Source organism: Arvicanthis niloticus, chromosome 19 (genome assembly GCF_011762505.2).
Source record: "Arvicanthis niloticus isolate mArvNil1 chromosome 19, mArvNil1.pat.X, whole genome shotgun sequence".
Classification (NCBI taxonomy): domain Eukaryota; kingdom Metazoa; phylum Chordata; class Mammalia; order Rodentia; family Muridae; genus Arvicanthis; species Arvicanthis niloticus.
The window spans coordinates 34,417,485-34,441,034 of NC_047676.1; the positions used below are offsets into that span (position 1 = coordinate 34,417,485).

At 40.2% G+C, this 23,550-nt stretch overlaps 1 pseudogene; it reads left to right on the forward strand.

The window, feature by feature from the left end:
- Positions 1-865: 865 nt before the first annotated feature.
- LOC117723848 (serine/threonine-protein phosphatase 2A 56 kDa regulatory subunit gamma isoform-like) overlaps positions 866-23,550 on the forward strand; it is a 691,904-nt pseudogene continuing 669,219 nt past the window's right edge.

A 23,550-nucleotide genomic window follows, 5' to 3' on the forward strand; every position in this document is an offset into this window, starting at 1 on the left:
ACTTAGATGTTTGTCACCTGAAAAAGATAAAGACAATGTGGAACACGTACAGCATAGAATACTATTCAGCTATTAAAAACCAAGACACCATGAATTTTTCAGGCAAATGAATGGAATTTGAGAATATCAGGCTGAGTGAGACAACTCAGTCCCCAAAGGACATTCACTGCAAGTACTCACTTATAAGTGGATATTAGCCATAAAATAAATGTATCATATTATACTCTATAGACCCAAAGAAGCTAAACAAGGAGGAAGGCCCAAGGAAGGAAGCTTGAATCTCACTTAGAAGGGGAAATAAAATAGTCATATTAGACACGTGGAGGAAGAGAACTGGAAGGGAGGAAGGATGGGTAGGAGAATGGGAGATTCAGGATCCTGTGTAGGGAAGGACAGGAGAGATGGTTAGGTGTCCATGAAAATGAATGAAATCTGCACCTGACAGAGCTGAGAAGGATGATACATGGCCTGGGAGGAGGGAGGTGCCCAAGAATCAATAGGATCAAACTGAATGTAAGTAGCACTACATGAACTTGATTGTTTTGATTGGGCCATTGGGACTAGGAGTTCCTCCCCACACGTAGTGGCACAGGATGATGCAGCTAAGAAACCCTTGCATGAGGCAGAGACTAGCTCCAGTTCTGAGAAAGAAATTTTAGAAAAGGAAAAATTGGAGAAATGCAAGGTCAAGAAATTGGAAGGGGAGCCTGGAAAAGGGGAAGCGAGAGCAGACAAGCAACTCAGTCCCCGGGCTGCGGCATTGGCAGACAGGATGGCAGGATGACCGAGCCAGGAGCATTTCTGCTGCTGCAGCAGCAGTGGTGGTGGGCGGCTGCAGGGGCTGCAGCAGCGGCCTGCAACAGCCATGCCAAATAAAAACAAGGAGAAAAAAACACCAAAACTGGTGAAAAGTGGGAAAGGTTCAAAAGGACACGGTACAGCAGAAGCAGAGATAGCCAGCAAGAAAAACAGCTTCGCAGCTGTCCAGTCTTCGACATGTACTAAAAGTACCTGTCCCTCAGCCAATCGTAGTCCCTGTGAAGACAGACAAATGGCAGAACTCTTCATGGTTTAATGCCAGCAATAACAGAGAACTGCAAAAACTCCCATCTTTACAAGATGTTCCTCCTGCGGGTCAAGAGAAGCTTTTTATCCAGAAGCTACGTCAGTGTTGTGTCCTCTTTGACTTTGCTTCTGACCCACTGAACGACCTGAAGTGGAAGGAAGTAAATCCAGCTGCGCTGCTCTAATCAAGATAGTGGAGTAAATCACCCACAACCAGAACGCGATCACGAAGCCCATCCACATGTTGGCAGTTACTAAGTTTCGAACCTTGCCAACCTCCTCCAATCCTACGGGAACGGAATTCGACCGAGAAGAAGATGAACCAGCATTAGAAGCAGCCTGGCCTCATCCGCAGCTTGTTTATGAATTTTTCTTAAGATTTTTAGAGCCTCCAGATTTCCAGCCCAATATAGCAAAGAAATATATTGATCAGAAGTTTGTATCGCAGCTTCTAGAACTCTTTGACAGTGAGGATTCTCGGGACAGAGATTTTCTAAAAACGACCCTACACAGAATCTATGGAATGTTCTTAAGCCTGCATGCTTACATCAGGAAACAGATCAATAATATATTTTATTAAGTAAGGGGTTTAGTTCCTTGTTCTGAGACTTGCTACTTATCTTTACCTTCTCTCTGCACACAAACACCACCCCACACCCTTGCAAGTGCTTAGATTATCAATGAACCTGACCACCAGAAATTTTTATCAGCGAATCTACTCCACAGGGAAAGAACACTTTCTTTTGAAAGAGGGTCTGACTTGCTGTCCAGGAATTTACTCTGCAGACACAACTGACCTTGAACTCAGAGACCTGCCTGTCCCTAAGGTGCTAGGATTAAAGGTGTGCACAGGCCTGCCTGGCTCTGGAAATCCTTATTTAGCTATAAACCTTAAGAGGCCTTTTTTTTTTTTGCTGTTCCTTGGAGCCCATTCATAAACCCTGTTTGTTGGATCTGGCAGGCAAACTAACACAGAAACACCTGAAATGGGCATGGCTTAAAGGGAAGTATTTTGTTCTTGCCTGGACCTGATATCCTCTCATCTCCTGGTGGCCAATTCAGAGGATCTGAAATCAGATTGTTTCTTTCCTGTCATTGTAACCTGCAGATCACTTAAAACCTCCTCCCAAACACCCACCTTTACCCACACATCACTCTGCCCTCTTTTGAAAAACAATAGAAGAAACCCTAGTGGTTGGGCCACGCTTTTGTTCCTACCAAGCCTGTTAGTGTCCACATTCCACTTCTAATGAGACTCCACCCGAAGGGAAATTCCTATGACTTGATTAGTGACCACTTCCTGCCCCAGATTCGAATCCTGACTTTGCCCCTGAAAAATTACACAGGTAGAAGAGAGGAACGATTTTAATTCTGTACACTTTCCATCAGAATGCAATGATTCTATATAGATTTTTTTTTAAATTCCTTAAGTTATCAATTGAACCATCAGGAGGACAAGATAAAGGGACTTCCAGACTCCTGGGCATGTGGGGCAGAGTTCCAGCTCTGAAGTCCACAGAGGCAGCCTGAGGCTCTTCCTCAGTTTTTCTCTGGCTCCTCCCAGTGAATCTATTGAGGGATTTCAGGGCATATGCTCCCCACATTGCTTAGGTGTCTTTCCTTTTCAGGTTTCTCTCTCCTGTAAGCCTCTTTTTTAGTCATTTCTGGGAGCTTCCTTGGCTCTAGAATTCACTTGGAGCAAGCATGTCTCCACCACTGAGGGCCTTGTCATCCTTTGGCTGGTTCAGAGCCCATTGAACCGTTCTCCTGAAAGAGGCTCCTACTTCTTGAGGACCCCAAAGGCTCTCTGAAATTTCAGCCATTGGTTCTTCAACATGCAACTCTCTATAGCATTTCTGGACCCTCTCTTCTCCAAATGAAACTTTATCCATCACTATGGCTATGTTGGGTTTCCCAGGTCCATATAACCAGGGGTGCTGGCAGGAGGGATGGCTCAGGGCCTCGAAGTTATCCATTGCCCAAGCCCATGCCTGTTCTTGGTTCATGCATGTTGTGTTCTGCATGGTACTTCCTACCAGGCAGCTCTTCCAAGGCTGATGCAACTGAAGCCATGACTTCTTTTTGCTGACTAAGTAGCAGAGTTTAGCAGGTGATGTTCTCCAGTTTATATTACAATCTGAAAAAATTGAAAAGATAATTAATATAAATTTATCCGTTATTTTATATACTGTATATTTCTGTTTGTCATATGTATTTAATATATTTACTTCAGGAGTGGTGGCAGAGTTAGCTCATGTATTACTTGTATCAACAGGTGCAGCTGCTAAATAAATTTATCAAATGCTTTCAATTGATCTCTATTTTGTGATAGCTGATTTCTGTAGTTTGAATGAATCCAAAGACTTTATACCATTTTAGTGACAGTGAATGTAGCTCAATGGCAAACTCAAAGGAATATGCCTTCTTATCATCAACTCAGGGATCCTACTCCAAAATTGACCATTTTCTTGATCCCAAAGCAAGCCTCAATATATACAATAAAAATGAAACAATACCTTGTATCTTGTCAGACAACCATGATTGAAAGCTGCACTTCAACAACACTGACAGAAACACCAGAAAGCCTATACAATTCTCTATTCAATGATCTCTGGGTAAAAGAAGAAATAAAGAAATTAATGACCTTCTAGAATTCAATGAAAATGAAGGCACATTTATGAGACACAATGAAAGCAGTCCTAAGAGCAAAGTTCACAGTAAAATGCCTCCATAAATAAATTAGAAACTTCTCATATCCACAGTAAAAGTCATATTAGGTAAGGTTCTCTAGAGTCACAGAACTTATGAAATATCTCTATATATTAAGAGAATCAATTGTAATGACTTACAATCTGCAGAATTGAAAGTCCAAAAGTCTAGTAGTTTCAGTTGGTCGTCTCTAGAGCCTGGAATCCTGAAGAGGTAGATTCCAACAGATGTGCTGGCAAGTAAGTGCAAGCAGGCAAAGAGTCAGTCTTCCTTCTTCCACTATCCTTATATAGGCCTCCAGCAGAAGGTGTGGCTCACACTAAAGGTGTGTACCACCAGAACTTGCTTTGTCCAAGGCTGACATGAACTCCAAGATCTGATTGCATCTGTCTCCTAGAATTAAAAGCATGTACAACTTTGCCTGGGGCTAAGCTTTTCCTGGCCACTCTGCTTCAAGATCTCCATGCCAAAATCCAGATCAGAAGTCTGTGTCTTCCAGCTTCAAGATCTGGATCACAGGTGTGCCCTCCATTTCTGGATTATACTTCATTCTAGATGTAGTCAGCCAGGAATAGCCATTGCATCATTATTTTTAATAGCTGAATAATATTCCATTGTGTAATGTATCATATTTTTTGTATTCATTCCTCTGTTGAAGGACATCTGGGTTCTTTCCAGCTTCTGGCTATTACAAATAAGGCTGCTATGAACATACTGCAGCATATGTCCTTGTTATATATTGGAGCATCTTCTGGGTATATACCCAGGAATGGTATAGCTGAATCCTCAGGTAATGCTATGTACAATTTTCTGAGGAACCACCAGACTGATTTCTAGAGTGGTTGTACCATCTTGCAATCCCACCAACAATGGAGAAGTGTTTCTCCTTCTCCACATGCTCGCCAGCATCTGCTACTACCTGAGTTTTTGATCTTAGCCATTTTGACTGGTGTGAGTGGTATCTCAGGGTTGTTTTGATTTGCATTTCCCTGATGACTAAGGATGTTGAGCATTACTTATGGTGCTTCTAAGCCATTCGAGTTTCCTCACCTGAGAATTCTTTGTTTAGCTCTGTAGCCCATTTTTTAATAGGGTTATTTGGTTGTCTGGAGTTTAATTTCCTGAGTTCTTTGTATATCTTGGATATTAGCCCTCTATTGGATATACGATTGGTAATGATCTTTTCCCAATCTGTTGGTTGCTGTTTTGTCCTATTGACAGTGTCCTTTGCCTTACAGAAGCTTTGCAATTTTATGAGGTCCCATTTGTCAATTCTTGATCTTAGAGCATAAGCCATTGGTGTTCTGTTCAGGAACTTTTCCCCATGTGCTTAGGTATTTGAGGGTCTTCTTCCCCTTCTCTTCTGTTAGTTTCAGTGTATCTGGTTTAATGTAAAGGTCCTTTATCCACTTGGACTTCAGCTTTGTACAAGGGAATAAGAAGGCATTGAGTTGAATTCTTCTACATGCTGACCTCCAGTTGAACCAGTACCATTTGTTGAAAATGCTGTCCTTATTCCACTGGATGGTTTTTAGCTCCCTTGTCAAAGATCAAGTGACCATAGGTGTGTGGGTTCATTTCTGGATCTTCAATTCCATTCCATTGATCTTCCTGCCTGTCTCTGTACCAATACCATGCAGTTTTTTATCACTATTGCTCTGTAGTACAGTTTGAGGTCAGGGATGGTGATTCCCCCAGAAGTTCTTTTATTGTTGAGAATAGTTCTGGCTATCCTGGTTTTTTGTTATTCCAAGTGAATTTGCAAATTGCTCTTTCTATCTCTATGAAAAATTGATTTGGAATTTACATGGGGATTTCATTGAATCTGTAGATTGCTCTTGTCAAGATGGCCATTTTTACTAAGTTAATCCTGCCAATCAAGGAGCATGGGAGATCTTTCTATTTTCTGAGATCTTTTTCGATGTTTTTTCTTCAGAGATTTGAAGTTCTTGTCATACAAATCTTTCACTTGCTTGATTAGATTCACTCCAAGATATTTTATATTATTTGTGGCTATTGTGAAGGGTGTCATTTCCCTAATTTCTTTCTCAGCCTGTTTATCCCTTGAGTAGATGAAGGCTACTGATTTGTTTGAGTTGGTTTTATATCAAGCCACTTTGCTGAAGTTGTTTATCAGGTTTAGGAGTTCTCTGGTGGAAGTTTTATGGTCATTTAAGTATACTATCATATCATCTGCAAATAGTGAAATTTTGACTTTTTCCTTTCCTATTTGTATTTCCTTTCACTTCCTTTTGTTGTCTGGTTAGGACTTCCAGTATTATATTGAATAGGTAGGGTGAGAGTGGGCAGCCTTGTCTAGTCCCTGAGCTTAGTGGGATTGCTTCAAGTTTCTCTCCATTTAGTGTGATGTTGGCACCTGGCTTGCTGTATATTGCTTTTACAATGTTTAGGTAGGGGCATTGAATTCCTGCTCTTTCCAAGGGTTTTAACATGAAGGGATGTTGAATTTTGTCAAATGCTTTCTCAACATCTAGTGAGATGATCAGTTGGTTTTTTTTCTTTGAGTTTATTTATGTAGTGGATTACATTGATGGATTTCTGAATATTGAACCATCCCTGCATTCCTGGGATAAAGCCAACTTGATCATGATGGATGATTGTTTTGATGTGTTGTTGGATTCAGTTTGCGAGAATTTTATTGAGTATTTTTGCATCAATATTCATAAGAGAGATTGGTCTGTAGTTCTCTTTCTTTGTTGCATCTTTCTGCGGTTTATGTATGAGCATAATTGTAGCTTCATAGAACGAATTGGGTATTGTGCCTTCTGTTTCTATTCGGTGGAATAGTTTGAAGAGAATTGGTATTAGGTCTTCCTGGAAGGTCTGATAGAATTCTGCACTAAAACCATCTGGTCCCAGACTTTTTTTGGTGGGGAGATTTTTAATGACTGCTTCTATTTCTTTAGGGTTTATAGGACTGTTTAGATCGTTTATCTGCTCCTGATTTAATTTTTCTGTCTGGTACCTGTCTAAAAAATTGTCCATTTCATCCAGATTTTGCAATTTGGTTGAGTATAGGCCTTTGTAGTAGGATCTGATGATTTTTTAAATTTCTTCTGTTTCTGTTGTTATGTCTCCCTTTTCAGTTCTGATTTTATTAATTTGAGTACTGTCTCTGCACCCTTTGGTTAGTCTGGCTAAGGGTTTGTCTATCTTGCTGATTTTCTCAAAGAACCAGCCCCTGGTTTTGATGATATTTAGTATAGTTCTTTTTGTTTCAACTTGGTTGGTTTCAGCCCTGAGTTTGATTTCCTGCCGTCTACTCCTCTTGGGTATATTAGCTTCTATTTGTCCTAACGCTTTCAGGTTTGCTGTCAAGTTGTTAGTTAATGTATGCTCTTTCCATTTTCTTTTTGTGGGCACTTAGAGCTCTGAGGTTTCCTCTTAATACTACTTTCATGGAGCCCCACAAGTTTTGATATGATGTGTCCTCATTTTCATTTAATTCTAAAAAGTCTTTAATTTCTTTCTGTATTTCTTCCTTGACCAAGTTATCATTGAGTAGAGCATTATTCAGTTTCCACGTGTATGTGGGTTTTCCATTGTTTTTGTCCATGTCAAAGACAAGTCTTAGTCCATGGTGGTCTGATAGGGTACAAGGGATTATTTCAATCTTTTTGTATCTGTTGAGGCCTGTTTTGTGACCAATTATATGGTCTATTTTGCAGAAGGTACCATGAGGTGCTGAGAAATAGGTATATTCTTTTGTTTTAGGATGAAATGTTCTATAGATGTCAGTTAAGTCCAATTGGTTCATAACTTCTGTTAGTTTCATTGTGTGTCGGTTTAGTTTCTGTTTCGATGATCTGTCCATAGCTGAGAGTGGGGTGTTGAAATCTCCCACTATTATTGTGTGAGGTGCAATGTATGCTTTAAGCTTTAGTAAAGTTTCTTTTATGTATGTGGGTGCCCTTGCATTTGGGGCATACATGTTCAGAATTGCGAGTTCCTCTTGGTACATCTTTTCTTTGATGAATATGAAGTGTCCTTCTTTATCTTTTTTGATTACTTTTGGTTGAAAACTGATTTTATTTGATATTAGAATCGCTACTCCAGCTTGTTTCTTGGGACCAGTTACTTGGAAGATTGTTTTCTAACCTTTTACTCTGAGGTAGTGTCTGCCTTTGTCATAGAGTTACATTTCTTGTATGCAGCAGAATGTTGGGTCCTGTTTATGTATCCAGTCTGATAGTCTGTGTCTTTTTATTGGTGAATTGAGTCCATTGATATTAAGAGATATTAAGGAAAATGATTGTTGCTTCCTGTTATTTTTGTTATTAGAGGTGGAATTATGTTTGTGTCGCGATCTTCTTTTGGGGTTGTTGGAACACTACTTTCTTGCTCTCTCTTGGTTGTAGTTTCCCTCCTTTTGTTGGAGTTTTCCATCCGTTATTCTTTGAAGTGCTGGATTTGTGGGAAGATATTGTATAAATTTGGTTTTGTCATGGAATATCTTGGTTTCTCCATCAATAGTGATTGAGAATTTTGCTGGGTATAGTAGTCTGGGCTGGCATTTGTGATCTCTTAAGGTTTGTATGTTATCAGTCCGGGATATTCTGGCTTTTATAGTCTCTGGTGTAGTTCTTATAGGTCTGCCTTTATATGTTACTTTGCCTTTTCCCTTACTGCTTTTAGTATCTTCTCTTTGTTTTGTATATTTGATGCTTTGATTATTGTGTGATGGGAGGTATTTCTTTTTTGGTCTAATCTATTTGGGATTCTGAGGCTTCTTGTATATTTAAGGACATCTCTTTCTTTAGGTTAGGGAAGTTTTCCTCTATAATTTTGTTGAAGATATTTTTTGGCCCTTTAAGTTGGGAGTCTTCACCCTCATCTATACCTATTATCCTTAGGTTTGGTCTTCTCATTGTGTCCTGGATTTCCTGGATGTTTTGTGTTAGGATCTTTTTGCATTCCGCATTTTCTTTGACCTTTGTGTCTATGTTTTCCATGGTATCTTCTGTGCATGAAATTCTCTCTTCTATCTCTTGTATTCTGTTGGTGATGCTTGCGTCTGTGACTCCTGATCTTTTTCCTAGGTTTTCTCTCTCCAGGGTAGTCTCCCTTTGAGATTTCTTTATTGTTTCTACTTCCATTTTTTGATCCTGGATGGTTTTGTGTAATCCCTTCACCTGTTTTGTTGTGTTTTCTTGCATTTCTTTAAGGGCTTCTACCTGTTTACCTGCGCTCTCCTCAAATTCTTTGAGAGTGTTGTTTATGTCCTTTTTAAAGTCCTCTATCATCATCATTAGAAGTGATTTTAATTCTGAGTCCTGCTTTTTCCCATGGGGTGTGGTGTTCCAGGCTTGCTATGGTGGGACAACTGGGTTCTGGTGATGCCAAGTAACTGTGGTTTCTGTTGTTTACATTCTTACGCTTGCCTTTCACCATTTGGTTAGCTGTAGTGCTACTCACACTCACTGGTTCTGACTGGAGTCTGCCTTTCCAGTTATCTTGGTTGTGTCAGAGCTCCTAGGTGTCAGGATGTCTGTATGGTCCTGAGCTCCAGCTGTTCTGGGTACAGTGACTTTTCTAGGATATCTCAGGATATGGTGTCTCCATGGTAGTAGACCAGCTAGTTGTTTGCTGCTCTGAGTATAGTTGCTCCTCTAGGACGCTTCAGGATATGGTGTCCCCTGCTCTGCAGCTCTGCGGTCTGTGACCTCTCTAGGATGCCTGCAGCTCTGTATTCCCTGACCTCTCTAGGATGCCTCTGGATGCAGTTTCCACAGGGGGGCAGATCAGCTGTGTGACTGCTTCAGCCACCAGGATCCAGGCAGAGAGCGGTGTTTTATTTTAACTCCAGCACAGTGTGTAGTTCACTGTTCACTTGCAAGCCATGTATTAAATCTGAGAAAAATTCCAGGCCCAGGTGCTCTCTGGCCCTTCTTCTTTGGCGATATAGGAAATGACCCTAGCTCAAAGGTCATACTGGATTGTCCTGCTGGATAGGCCTGATGTTTGCTGGATAGTTGACATGGCAGGTCCTCACCCGGCTTTTTTCTCTTCCTCTGCTAGGTCTGAAATACTCCACCAGAAGCTCAAACAGGGTACAGAACAGGTCAAGGTCTCCCTCAGACACTACTCCTCACCAGGGGCACTGAGTGTGCAAAGCAAGTGAACCACCATTACATCTTATCCCTATAACCATGGCAATCTTGGGCTGCATTTTCTTTCTTTCTTTGGTTTCCTAGATGTGACAAGGCCTTTATTTAGTCTAGCCTCTGGTCCAGCAAGAGTGCATGTTTGGAAGGCTTCAGAGAAGTGCTGAGGGACATCAAGATCTGCTGGTCATCCAGGAGGAGACTGAGAATGTAAATTTTTGCTTGTCCTTATGGGTCTTCAACAATAATTTCATGGAGATCAGTCAAGCAAATTTTAAAGACTTTGAGGTGTTGTCTGTAACATGACTCATGATTTGGCTTGGAAGGACTTGTCCAACAGCAAACCCCATGCCCCAATGGGGCATACCTACATTCATCTTGAAGAGATTATTACCATTGCTGACTGCCTTTGTACTATATTTCCAAGGCCAGCAAAAGGTTGTATGTCTGTGCTACAAAATCTACAGCAAGAGAACACTGCTTAGCTTAATAATTGTATTTTGGTTTTGGTTAGAGTTTTACTTGCCTTGAGTATATGTTTTTCTTTCTTTTCATTTGAAGTTTTGTTATTTATTTATTATTTTCTGTTACTGTCATTTGCTGTTTTGCTAAGGCTGTGTACTGTATATTTTGGCTCTGGCAATTTAAGCTGGTATTGATCAAAATCAATGTATTCTTATGAATAAAAAGGCAATCTCTAATTTTTATCTCATAAGAACCGTCTGTATTCATCTGTGGTTCACAGTCTTGTAACAGTAGAAGTATCAGGTAGGAATGGTCGTGTTCAAGTGTAAAGTGGCTTAGGATTCATTATTAGTTCCCAACCAGTCAGAGCTATACAGAGAATTGGGCTTTTGATGTGGATAGTGTGTCAAACTCTGTAGATCCCAACTTCATGATGAAAAATGTATCCATGCTGTATCTTTGTGGTTATACATTCAGCTGTGTTAAAATGTATTACTCCATGGATGCTCATGATGAACAAACAGGAGAAACACAAGAGTGTTTCTCTAATACATCCCAAGAAATAAAATTATTCACTAAGGGAGTATCAAAAAAATCAGTAAACACAGAGCTGTATGCCTCTTGTTTCCTTGAAAGGTAACATCACTTATAACTGCACAGCAGAGATCATGAATTCCAAGATCTTTTTGGCAGATGTTGGGTTTTTGTTTGTTTGTTTGGTTGGTTGGTTTGGTTTTGGTGTTGTTGTTCTACTGATGATGATTTCTGTTCTCTTGGCCTGGACAATGTAGTTGCTTTTTTTTTTTTTTTTTTTTTTTAATTTGGTTAGGGTTTTTTTTTTTCTGTTTTTGCATTATTTCTTTAATATGTATGGGTGTTTTACCTGCTGTATGTCTACATGCATACAATTCCCCAGAGGCAGGCCGGGCGGCGGTGGCTCACGCCTTTAATCCCAGCACTTGGGAGGCAGAGGCAGGTGGATTTCTGAGTTAGAGGCCAGCCTGGTCTACAGAGTGAGTTCCAGGACAGCCAGGGCTACACAGAGAAACCCTGTCTAGAAAAACCAAAACAAACCAACCAACCAAACAAACAAACAAACAATTCCCCAGAGGAGGTCAGTGGATTCCACCTGGAACTGAAGTGACAGAGGATTGTTAATCATTGCTCTTTAGGTCAACTGAGAAACAAATTCTCAAATGGATAAGCCATCTATGCAGCCCCTGCCTGGACTTTTGTCCTTCCTTGTGTGACGTACTAGTTGCACTGGATCACACCCAACCAAAGAGAGAAGATTCTTGAGAACTGTACAGTCACATACTTGGGGCAGGCATGTTCAGTGTTTAAACTCTGAGGCCTCCATAAAGGGCATTAGAGTGGGTTCCTGATCATGCCTCAGGATCTCTTAATGTCAGTGTTGGAGCAGATCTCTCATGTGTCATCCTGCATGACAATGCAGATTAGGCTTTATCAGGTAAATTGCAGAATTGAGAACTCTCCTAGGGATGAAACTGGTAAATAAATCATGCTGAAGTTCCATCAGAACAATGTTTTCATTGAGCTTAGACAAGCCCAGGAGAATGGAGTCTGCAGCAGAGGACACAGGACTGTGGGGTGAATATTTCAGTTCAAGGCTAGCAGAGAGAGGGATGGTAGATGTTGCCTGTGTCTTTGCTCTACCTTCTACCTTTACTCTGGGAAGTGACTCTGCTACCAGGCCCCTCCTAGCTTCCCTTAACACTGAGGCTAACACACACACACACACACACACACACACACACACACACACACACACTGTTGTTCATTTTCTACTTGTCCTCTTGGGGTTGTACTATCTCCAGACTGTTAAAGTGTGTCTTCATGAATTTCTTATTTCAACCTTTCACACCTCCCCTAAATTTTAGCCTTTCAGTTGCATCTGTTCCTAAATGCCCCTGACCACCTACCTGTAGTAGCCGACTGTGTGGCCACTTTATTTTGATATCTCACATTGCTGTATTGTTCTTCTTTCTCCAAAGCATGCTCCCCTTCCTTTTGTCCACTTTTCCTCCAGGAACCTGAACCATCTGCCCAGCAATTAGCCCATGGCTTTGTTTACTGACAAGTCATGAAACAATTAAGAACAGAATGGTAACATCAGAACTGTTCTCTACAGGTAGATGGGGCACCTTTACCATAGTAGATCTCACAGTATATTAGAAAATATTTCTTCAGATGAGTAACTGATTTTGTTGAAGCTCTTCAGAATTGTGTAACTTCTGAGACTGTGGAGGAAGTAATCCTGTGCATCTACAGAATGGTGTTGTCAAAACCAAGAGCAGAAAGAATCACCTCTTTAAGAGTGATGGACAGATATACACAGAGAACTTCAGTATAGACACAGAGCTTCTTCAGTTCCATGATTGAGGTGATCAGGTGGTTTGCTGGCTCAACAAGTAAAGTCCTTTTTGCCAACTCTCCAAACCAGGGCTCCTTCCCTTATACCTACATGGTTGAAGGAAAGAGCAAACCACTTACAAATTGCCCTCTGATTTTTTATGTTCTTGGGGTTGCAGTGTGTTACCCATCACTCCAAACTTTCAGTGTTGGGCTGTTAGGTTTCTTAACTGAACTCATTTCTTTAATAATTACCACTTTGTCTTAATCTTAGATTTTCTCACACACTTTTCTACACCTACTTGCTCTACATTTTACTTCTAATTTCCACTGTAAACTTCATTAAATATGGTCAGTACAGATCATTTCATGCATTCTTGGGATTTCTTCTGCCATGCTAATTCATCTTTTATTTTTGAATTTAGCTTCACTCAAAATTTCAAATTGAAAGAAGAATGCAGCCAGTTTTTCTTCCTTTTCTAGTTTTCATTTATTGAAAATGATTTTTTTCATATAACACATTCTGACTGCTTTCCTCTCCACCAACTCTTCTAAGATCGTCTCTCCCTCTCCTTCTATCTGAATTTACAGACTTTCAAATCTCTCCTAGAAAACAAACAGCCATTTAGATAATATTGATAAACCAGCCTGACTCCATTTTAGGCTGTAAAACAATCTTATAGCAAAGAAAAATTGTGTTCACTGCTATTTATGATTAAATGCGTTTCTCAAGGATTGGCCTATACCTTATCAATAAGCGTAGCTCAAATGGATCTTTTCTATAGCTGTTCCAGAATGTCAAAAATGCCTTTGTTTTTTCTAAGGATAATTAAAACCACGTGTTGTTGTGACCACCTGTTGTGACCACTTTGCTGTGATGCTCACCTTGAAACCATGTTTCTGTATCACATGGTTGTTATGATCCACTTCTTAGGTTTATGTTCTGCTTCTGCAACAACACTCATTTGCCTGGAAGTCTCTATGAAGACTATGTTCTAAACATAGGCAGAAACGTGGAAGCAGAAACTGAAGCAGATGCTATGGAGAGACATTGCTTACTGGCTCACTCCTCATGAAGCCTACTTTCTTTTACAACTCAGAACAATGCCTAGGGTTGGCAACACACATAGTGGGCTGGACCCACCCATATCGATAATTATTCAGGAATCAGTTAATAAAGTTTCCTATAAGACACTTTTTTCCTTTTTTTTATTGGATACTATATTTACATTTCAAATTTTATCCCCTTACCCCATTCCCCTCATCACCCAGGAACCCCTTATCCCATCCCCTCCTCCTGCTTTTATGAGGGTGTGCTCCCACCTACCCCCTAATCCCACCTTCCCACCCTCAAATTCCCCCAGCACTCAGTGTTCAGCCTTCATGGGACTAAAGATCTCCTCTCCCACCTATGCCCAACAAGGCCATCCTCCCCTACATATACAGCTGGAGTCATGTGTCCCTCCCTATGTGCTCCTAGGCTGGTGGTTTAGACCCTGGGGAGCACAGGTTGGTTGGTATTGATGCTCTCCTCATGGGGCCACCAACCTTTAAGGCTCCTTCAGTCTTCTCTCTAACTTCCCCCTTGATCAGATCAATGGTTAGCTGTGAGTATCTGCCTCTGGGTATGTCAGACTCTGGGGGACCTCTAAGGAGACAGCCCTATAAGGCTCCTGTCAGCATGCACTTCCTGACATCCATATCAACATCTACCTTTGGTGACTGCACACAGGATGAATACCCAGGTGGAATACCATGTCTTCAGACAATCTCTCCTTCAGTTTCTGTCCCACACTTTGTCTCTATATTTGCTCCCTTGGGTATTTTGTTACTCCTAAGTAAGACCTAGGCATCCACACTTGTTCTTCATTTTTTATGAGCTTCATGTGGTCTGTTAGTTGAATCTTTGTTGTTTCAAACTTTGGGGCTAATATCCCCTTATCAGTGACTAAATATATGTGTGTTCTTTTGTGATTAGGTTACCTCACTCAGGATGATTACCTAAGAATTTCTTGAATTCATTATTTTTAACAGCTGAGTAATATTCCATTGCGTAAATGTACTACATTTTTTGTATCCATTCCTCTGTTGAAGGACATCTGGGTTCTTTCCAGCTTCTGGCTATTATAAATAAGGCTTCTATGAACATAGTGCAGCATATGTCCTTGTTATAAGTTGGAGCATCTTCTGGGTATATGCCCAGGAGTGGTATAGCTAGGTCCTCAGGTAGTGCTATGTCCAATTTTCTGAGGAACCACCAGACTGATTTCCAGAGTGGTTGTACCAACTTGCAACCCCACCAACAATGGAAGAGTGTTCCTCTTTCTCCACTTCCTCGCCAGCATCTACTATCACCTGAGTTTTTGATCTTAGCCATTCTGACTGGTGTGAGGTTGTATCTCAGGGTTATTTTGATTTGAATTTCCCTGATGACTGAGGCTGTTGAGCATTTCTTTTTTTTTTTAAAGAACAAAGTATGTTTATTAATAAATAATGATAAAACTTAGAATCATAATATAAAGTTTTAAAAAAGCTTCTTGGTGTTTTCAAATTACTGGCATACTACTCTTTGATATTCGAGTACAAATAAGACAGTTTCCCAAGACATTCTCAGAGATTTCAAGATTATGGTATTTTAAACGTCATTATGCTAAGAATCACATTCTATAACTTTGAAGCAGTTTCATTCCTCCTGTCTTAGCTTTCACATCTAATTGACTAGGTTCCTTATGCTCAATTTTGAGCTGGTGGCTTATAAAACAAGAATAAATATCTTATGAATAAGAGTTTGAGAAAATCTTCTCATTCAAAGGAATGAGATATAGCACCAAGCTTCCCAGGCATGCATTTTATCCCACAGAGTCTCCGCACCTTCTTCCAAATGACACATTTTCCCAAAAAGAGAGCTTGGTCCCTGTTGCTAACTGCAGCCCTTGCAAATGTAAGATGTCAATAAATGTCAATAAAAGTGGAGAAAGAGGAATACATATCACATATCAATAACTTTATACCTGGTAAATAATTATATGTAATAAATTTAGCTCCCTTAAAACTGTGGATTCTCCTTTTTAGTCCATCATTATTTATCCATTATTTTATTTCAATCACTGCATATATCTGGTGATGTGGGGGGTTTTTGTTTCTTTTTTATTCATTTACATTTCAGATGCCATCCCCTTTCCCCATTTCCCCTCCCTAGAAAAGCCCTGTCCCATGCCCCCTTTTCCTTTTTGCTTTTATACAATTTTTTAAAATGTTAATCAAAGGCTTTATAAGTTTGGTAATGCTCAATCAGAAGTGTAACCCAATACCCAACCTAGATATATAAACTATCTTTGTCTGGTGGAGACACATGGACATCTGACTCCATGCCCCCCTCTTTCTCTATCTTTCTCTCTCTCATCACCTAGCTTCTCTTCTCCTTCATCTTCTCCTCTCTTTACTCCACCTCTTCCTCTCGGTATTCCTTCCCACTTAGCTCCTCCTACATATCACCCTTCCTGTTAAAGTAAAACTTTTCTCTCAAAATAAAATTAGAGCATACTTATTCCTAATTATACCAGTGAAGTACAAGATAGGCCTAATACCCAGTCCATCATTTTGTTGATTAATCAGAACCTCTGTCATCTCTCCTAACTAAAACACTTACTTTTGATCCTGGCTTTTTTTGGCTTTAGAATGAATGTCAGCTGAAAACCATCCACTCAGATCTTTTCGCTCAAAGTAAATAGCCAGGGTTGGCTATGAGACTATAGGTCTTCAACCCTATCAGAAATCCAGAATGACTGAGTGAACTGAAATTATGGGAAGCACTAAACATAGCTTCTAAAATTTTAGCCAATTTATAGAGACTGCTGAACACCTGGACAGCCCCCATACTACTGAACATTGGAGCATCAAATCTTCAGCCTTCCGGCCCAGAATCATCTGGCAGACCTTAGTGATGCAGAATTATTAAGGACTGATTACTCTGTCTAGGCAGATATAATCAGTGGACTATTCTGCAAGTGTGTCCTTTTCTGGACAGTGATTTGTCTGTAGATGGAAAGAAGCAATTCTTGCCTAGTGGCTGTCACCATACAGCTGGAGTAACTCCAAGGATGCTCAATTTCTTCTTAGAATCCATGACAGGAAGCTGTCAGGAGAAGACAGGTCTCTAATCAAAATGAACATTAATATATAAATATCTGTAACATCAATTCTATGGACTTCTGATGTTTTGAAAACCAACTATCCATGTAAGGTAACCTGGACAGTTGTCTGTTAACTCCACTCAGCTATTTCTAAATAAAATATGGAAAACACCCTAACAATAAACTCAAAGCCATGAATTTGCTATAGTCCCTTAACTCATAGGCTAACCATCCCAAATCAGTTAAAAAAGTTAAAGAAGGACTGGGTTGTAGTGAGCCGCTGTTTCAGTGGCTGCACACGTGCATTTTCCAAGATGGCGCTGGCCGCATGGTTCCCCAACAGTAAAGAATCATTCTGCGCAGCTGCCAGGCAGAAAGAGCGCCAAGCCACTGGCCTATCCCGAGGCGTAATATTGGGTGGTGAGCGAACAGCCATTCAGAAGTGAATACGTCACGCTAGGGTGTATTTAAGGGATCCTCTTCCGGTTTCTTGGGTCTTTCCGCTTTATCGTGTGGAGCAGTAAAAAGTTCCTCGTGGCAGTAAACCCGACTACCGCCTCCTGTCTTTATTCGCGGGCGAAAAAGGATTTTGGGGGCGTTCGTTACACTGGGTCTAAGCCTTGTATTTCTAATTGTGTTATACAGGCACAATGCCCATGAGAGTATCAATATTCATCTCGCATATATATTGATAAGAAGCTTGTACCAATGAAAACCCTAAAGTTGAAATCAAAGTAAAGTTTGTACCATTTAAGAAATTATAACTCAATCTTGATATTAATTATACACATTTCTACCAATAGGTTATGGCTATGCAATAAGTCCTAGCGAATCCTCAATGTTCCAACAAAACCACTACTTTTCCCTAGAAAGACAGACCAATATTAACCACCTTAGTCCCCAAGCCCAGAAGATAGGGGCACTGACTCTTCTTTAAATTCTTCAAGCTGATTATGGGTGTTGAGATATTAGAAGAGGGGTGGTGGGAAGAGTAAATTGATAAGCCTCTGACACTGTGTCTTCACTACATCCAGATGGAATTCCAGGACATCGGAGGTTTGGGCAGGTCTGCTCAGTATGCTTGAGTAGATACACCAAGGCTGTGTATTCTGCAATATACAATTCTCAGAACAAGTTTTAGTATCAAGAAAAAAAGAAAAAAAATTTTCCTAGAGGTCTGACATTTTTTTAAAGATGTTGGTTCTAACAACTTTTACTTTTTTCCCCCTTTTTAAAAATTGGCTGTAATATTTCAGATTTTATCCCCTTACCCCACTTCCTCCCACCACCCAGAAACCTCCTATCCCCCCTCCTCATGCTTCTATGAGGCAGTGCCCCACCTACCCCCCACTACCTCCTCCCCATCCTCACTCCCCCCCACACACACACTGTGTTCATTTTTTTTATGGGACCAAGAAACTTCTCTCCCACCTATGCCTGACAAGGCAATCCTTCCCTACATATACCTCTGGAGTCATGGGTCCCTCCCTATGTGCTCCCAGGCTGGTGATTTAGACCCTAGGGGGGGGCCTCTGGTTGTTAGGTATTGTTGCTTTCCTCCTGGGGTCACAAACCCTTTCTGCTCCTACAGTCTTCTCTCTAAGTTCTCCATTGGGAAACTCCTGATCATATCAGTGGTTAACTGTGAGCATTGTCCTCTGAATGTGTTAGTCTTTGGCAGACCTCTAAGGAGACAGCTACATCATGTCCTTGACAGCATGCACTTCCAGCCATCTACGTCAGTGTCTAGCTTAGGTGACTGTACATGGGCTGGATACCCAGGTGGAATGGTCTCCTGATGGCCCCTCCTTCAGTTTCTGTCCCAAGTTTTGTTTACATATTTGCTCCCTTGAGTAGTTTTGTTACTCCTTCTAAGTAGAATTGAGGCATCCCCTGTTGGTCTTCCTTCTTCATGAGCTTCATGTGGTCTGTGGGTTGAGTCTTCACTGGTCCAAGCTTCTGGGCTAACATCCGCTTAACAGTGAGTAAATACCATGTGTGTTCTTTTGTGATTGGGTTACCTCACTCAGGATGATAATTTCTAGATGCATCCATTTACCTAAGAATTTCTCAAATTCATTATTTTTAATAGCTGAGTAATACTCCATTGTGTAGATGTACCCCATTTTTTTTATCCATTCCTCTGTTGAAGGACATCTTGGTTCTTTCCAGCTTCTGGCTATTATAAATAAGGCTGCTATGAACATAGTGGAGCATATGTCTTTATTATATGTTGGAGCATCTTCTGGGTATATGCCCAGGAGTGGTATAGCTGGATCCTCAGGTAATGCTATGTCCAGTTTTCTGAGGAACTGCCAGACTGATTTCCATACTGATTGTTCCAGAGTGGGATCTTGCAATCCCACCAACAATGGAGGAGTGTTTCTCCTTCTCCACATCCTCGCCAGCATCTGCTATCACCTGAGTTTTTGATCTTAGCCATTCTGACTGGTGTGAGGTGGTATCTCAGTGTTGTTTTGATTTGCATTTCCCTGATGACTAAGGATGTTGAGCATTTCTTAAGGTGCTTCTCAGTCATTCGAGTTTCCTCTGCTGAGAATTCTTTGTTTAGCTCTGTACCCCATTTTTAATAGGGTTATTTGGTTGTCTGGAGTTTAATTTCTTGAGTTCTTTGTATATCTTGGATATTAGCCCTGTGACAGATGTAGGATTGGTTAAGATCTTTTCCCAATCTGTTGGTTGACATTTTGTCTTATTGACATTGTCCTTTGCTTTACAGAATCTTTGCAGTTTGATGAGGTCCCATTTGTCAATTCTTGATCTTAGAGCATAAGCCATTGGTGTTCTGTTCAGGAACTTTTCCCCTGTGCCTAGGTGTTCGATAGTCTTCCCCACCTTCTCTTCTATTAGTTTCAGTGTATCTGGTTTTAAGTGAAGGTCTTTTATCCACTTGGATTTGAGCTTTGTACAAGGAGATATGAATGGATTGATTTGCATCCTTCTACATGTTGACCTCCAATTGAACCAGCACCATTTGCTGAAAATGCTGTCCTTTTTCCACTGAATGGTTTTAGCTCCTTTGTCAAAGATCAAGTGACCATAGGTGTGTGGGCTCATTTCTGGATCTTCAATTCTATTTCATTGATCTTCCTGCCTGTCTCTGTACCAATACCATGCAGTTTTTATTACTATTGCCCTGTAGTACAGTTTGAGGTCAGGGATGGTGATTCCCCCAGAAGTTCTTTTATTGTTGAGAATAGTTCTCGCTATCCTGGGTTTTTTGTTATTCCAAATAAATTTGCAAATTGCTCTTTCTATCTCTATGAAGAATTGATTTGGAATTTTGATGGGGATTGCATTGAATCTGTAGATTGCTTTTGTCAAGATGGCCATTTTTACTAAATTAATCCTGCCAATCCAGGAGCATGGGAGATCTTTCCATCTTCTGAGATCTTCTTCAATTTCTTTCTTCAGATACTTGAAATTCTTGTCATACAGATCTTTCACTTGCCTGGTTAGATTCATTCCAAGATATTTTGTATTGTTTGTAACTATTGTGAAGGGTGTCATTTCCCTAATTTCTTTCTCAGCCTGTTTGTCTTTTGAGTATAGGAAAGCTACTGATTTGTTTGAGTTGATTTTATATCCAGCCACCTTACTGAAGTTGTTTATCAGGTTTAGGAGTTCTCTGGTGGAAGTTTTAGGGTCACTTAAGTATACTATCATATCATCTGCAAATAGTGAAATTTTGACTTCTTCCTTTCCTATTTGTATCCCCTTTGACTTCCTTTTGTTGTCTAATTGCTTTGGCTAGGAATTCCAGTAGTATATTGAATAGGTAGGGTGAGAGTGGGCAGCCTTGTCTGGTCCCTGAACTTAGTGGGATTGCTTCAAGTTTTTCTCCTTTTAGTTTGATGTTGGCACCTGGCTTGCTGTATATTGCTTTTACTATGTTTAGGAATGCCCCTTGAATTCCTGCTCTTTCCAAGGGTTTTAACATGAAGGGATGTTGAATTTTGTCAAATGCTTTCTCAGCATCTGGTGAAATGATCATGTGGTTCTTTTCTTTGAGTTTATTTATGTAGTGGATTACATTGATGGATTTCTGAATATTGAACCATCCCTGCATTCCTGGGGTAAAGCCTACTTGATCATGATGGATGATTGCTTTGATGTGTTCTTGGATTCGGTTTCCGAGAATTTTATTGAGTATTTTTGCATCCATATTCATAAGGGAGATTGGTCTGTATTTCTTTTCTTTGTTGGATCTAGGTGAGGCTTAGGTATGAGCATAATTGTATCTTCATAGAACGAATTGGGTATTGTTCCTTCTGTTTCTACTCTGTGGAATAATTTGAAGAGAATTGTTATTAGGTCTTCCTGGAAGGTCTGATAGAATTCTGCACTAAACCCATCTGGCCCCGGACTTTTTTTGGTGGGGAGATTTTTAATCACTGCTTCTATTTCTTTAGTATTTATGGGACTGTTTAGATGGTTTATCTGCTCCTGATTTAATTTTTCTGTCTGGTACCTGTCTAAAAAATTGTCCATTTCATCCAGATTTTGCAGTTTTGTTGAGCCTTTGTAGTAGGATCTGATGATTTTTTAAAATTTCTATTTCTGTTGTTATGTCTCCCTTTTCAGTTCTGATTTTATTAATTTGAGTACTGTCTCTGCACCCTTTGGTTAGTCTGGCTAAGGGTTTGTCTATCTTGTTGATTTTCTCAAAGAACCAGCTCCTGGTTTTGTTGATATTTTGTATAGTTCTTTTGGTTTCAACTTGGTTGGTTTCAGCCCTGAATTTGATTATTTCCTGCCGTCTATTCCTCTTGGGTATATTAGCTTCTTTTTGTTCTAACGCTTTCAGGTGTGCTGTCAAATTGTTAATGTATGCTCTTTCCATTTTCTTTTTGTGCGCACTTAGAGCTATGAGGTTTCCTCTTAATACTGCTTTCATGGAGTCCCACAAGTTTTGATATGATGTGTCCTCATTTTCATTTAATTCTAAAAAGTCTTTAATTTCTTTCTTTATTTCTTCCTTGACCAAGTTATCATTGAGTAGACCATTATTCAGTTTCCAAGTGTATGTGGGTTTTCCATTGTTTTTGTCCATGTCAAAGACAAGTCTTAGTCCATGGTGGTCTGACAGTGTACAAGGGATTATTTCAATCTTTTTGTATCTGTTGAGGCCTGTTTTGTGACCAATTATATGGTCTATTTTGCAGAAGGTACCATGAGGTGCTGAGAAAAAGGTATATTCTTTTGTTTTAGGATGAAATGTTCTATAGATGTCAGTTAAGTCCAATTGGTTCATAACTTCTGTTAGTTTCATTGTGTCTCGGTTTAGTTTCTGTTTCCATGATCTGTCCATAGCTGAGAGTGGGGTGTTGAAATCTCCCACTATTATTGTGTGAGGTTCAATGTATGCTTTAAGCTTTAGTAAAGTTTCTTTTATGTATGTGGGTGCCCTTGCATTTGGGGCATAGATGTTGAGAATTGCGAGTTCCTCTTGGTACATCTTTCCTTTGATGAATATGAAGTGTCCTTCTTTATCTTTTTTTATTACTTCTGGTTGAAAACTGATTTTATTTGATATTAGAATCGCTACTCCAGCTTGTTTCTTGGGACCATTTGCTTGGTCCCAACCAAATTTGTTTTTCAACCATTTACTCTGAGGTAGTGTCTGTCTTTTTCACAAAGGTGTGTTTCCTGTATACAGAAAAATATTGGGTCCTGTTTATGTATCCAGTCTGATTGTGTCTTTTTATTGGAGAACTGAGTCCATTGTTATTAAGAGATATTAAGGGGAAATGAATGTTGTTTCCTGTTATGTTTGTTATTGGCAGTGGAGATATGTTTGTATAGCAACCTTCTTTTAGGGTTATTGGAAGGTTACTTTCTTGCATTTTGTAGGTTGTAGTTTCCCTCCTTGTGTTGGAGTTTTCCACCAATTATCCTTTGAAGGGCTGGATTTGTGGTAAGATATTGTGTAAATTTGGATTTGTCATGGAATATTTTGGTTTCTCCATCTATGGTAATTGAAAGTTTTGCTGGGTATAGTAGTCTGGGCTGGCATTTGTGTTCTCTTAGGGTCTGTATGATATCAGTCCAGGATCTTCTGGCTTTTATGGTCTCTGGTAAGAAGTCTGGTGTAATTCTTACAGGACTGCCTGTATATATTACTTTACCTTTTTCCCTTACTGCTTTTAGTATTTTTTTCTTTGTCTTGTACATTTGACGTTTTGATTATTATGTGGTGGGAAGTATTTCTTTTCTCATCTAAACTATTTGGAGTTCTGTCTTTTCTGGTGTGATGTGGTGTTCACGGCTTGCTATGGTGGGATAACTGGGTTCTGGTGATACCAAGTAACTTTGGCTTCTGTTGTTTACGTTCTTGTGCTTGCCTTTCACCATTTGATTAACTCTAGTGATACCTGCACTCAATGGTTCTGACTGGAGACTGTCTTTCCAGTTATCTTGCTTGTGTCAGAACTCCTCAGGGTCCAGATGTCTCTGTGATCCTGTGATCCTGAGATCCAGCTGCTCTGAGTGCAGTGTCTCTTCTAGGATGTCTCAGGATAAGGTGTCTTCATGAGAGCAGACCAGCTAGGTGTTTGCAGTGGTTCCTCTAGAATGTCTCAGGATATGGTGTCTGCTGCTCTGAGTTCCGTGGCTCCTCTAAGATGTCTCTGTGTATGGTGTGCCCTGCTCTGAGATCG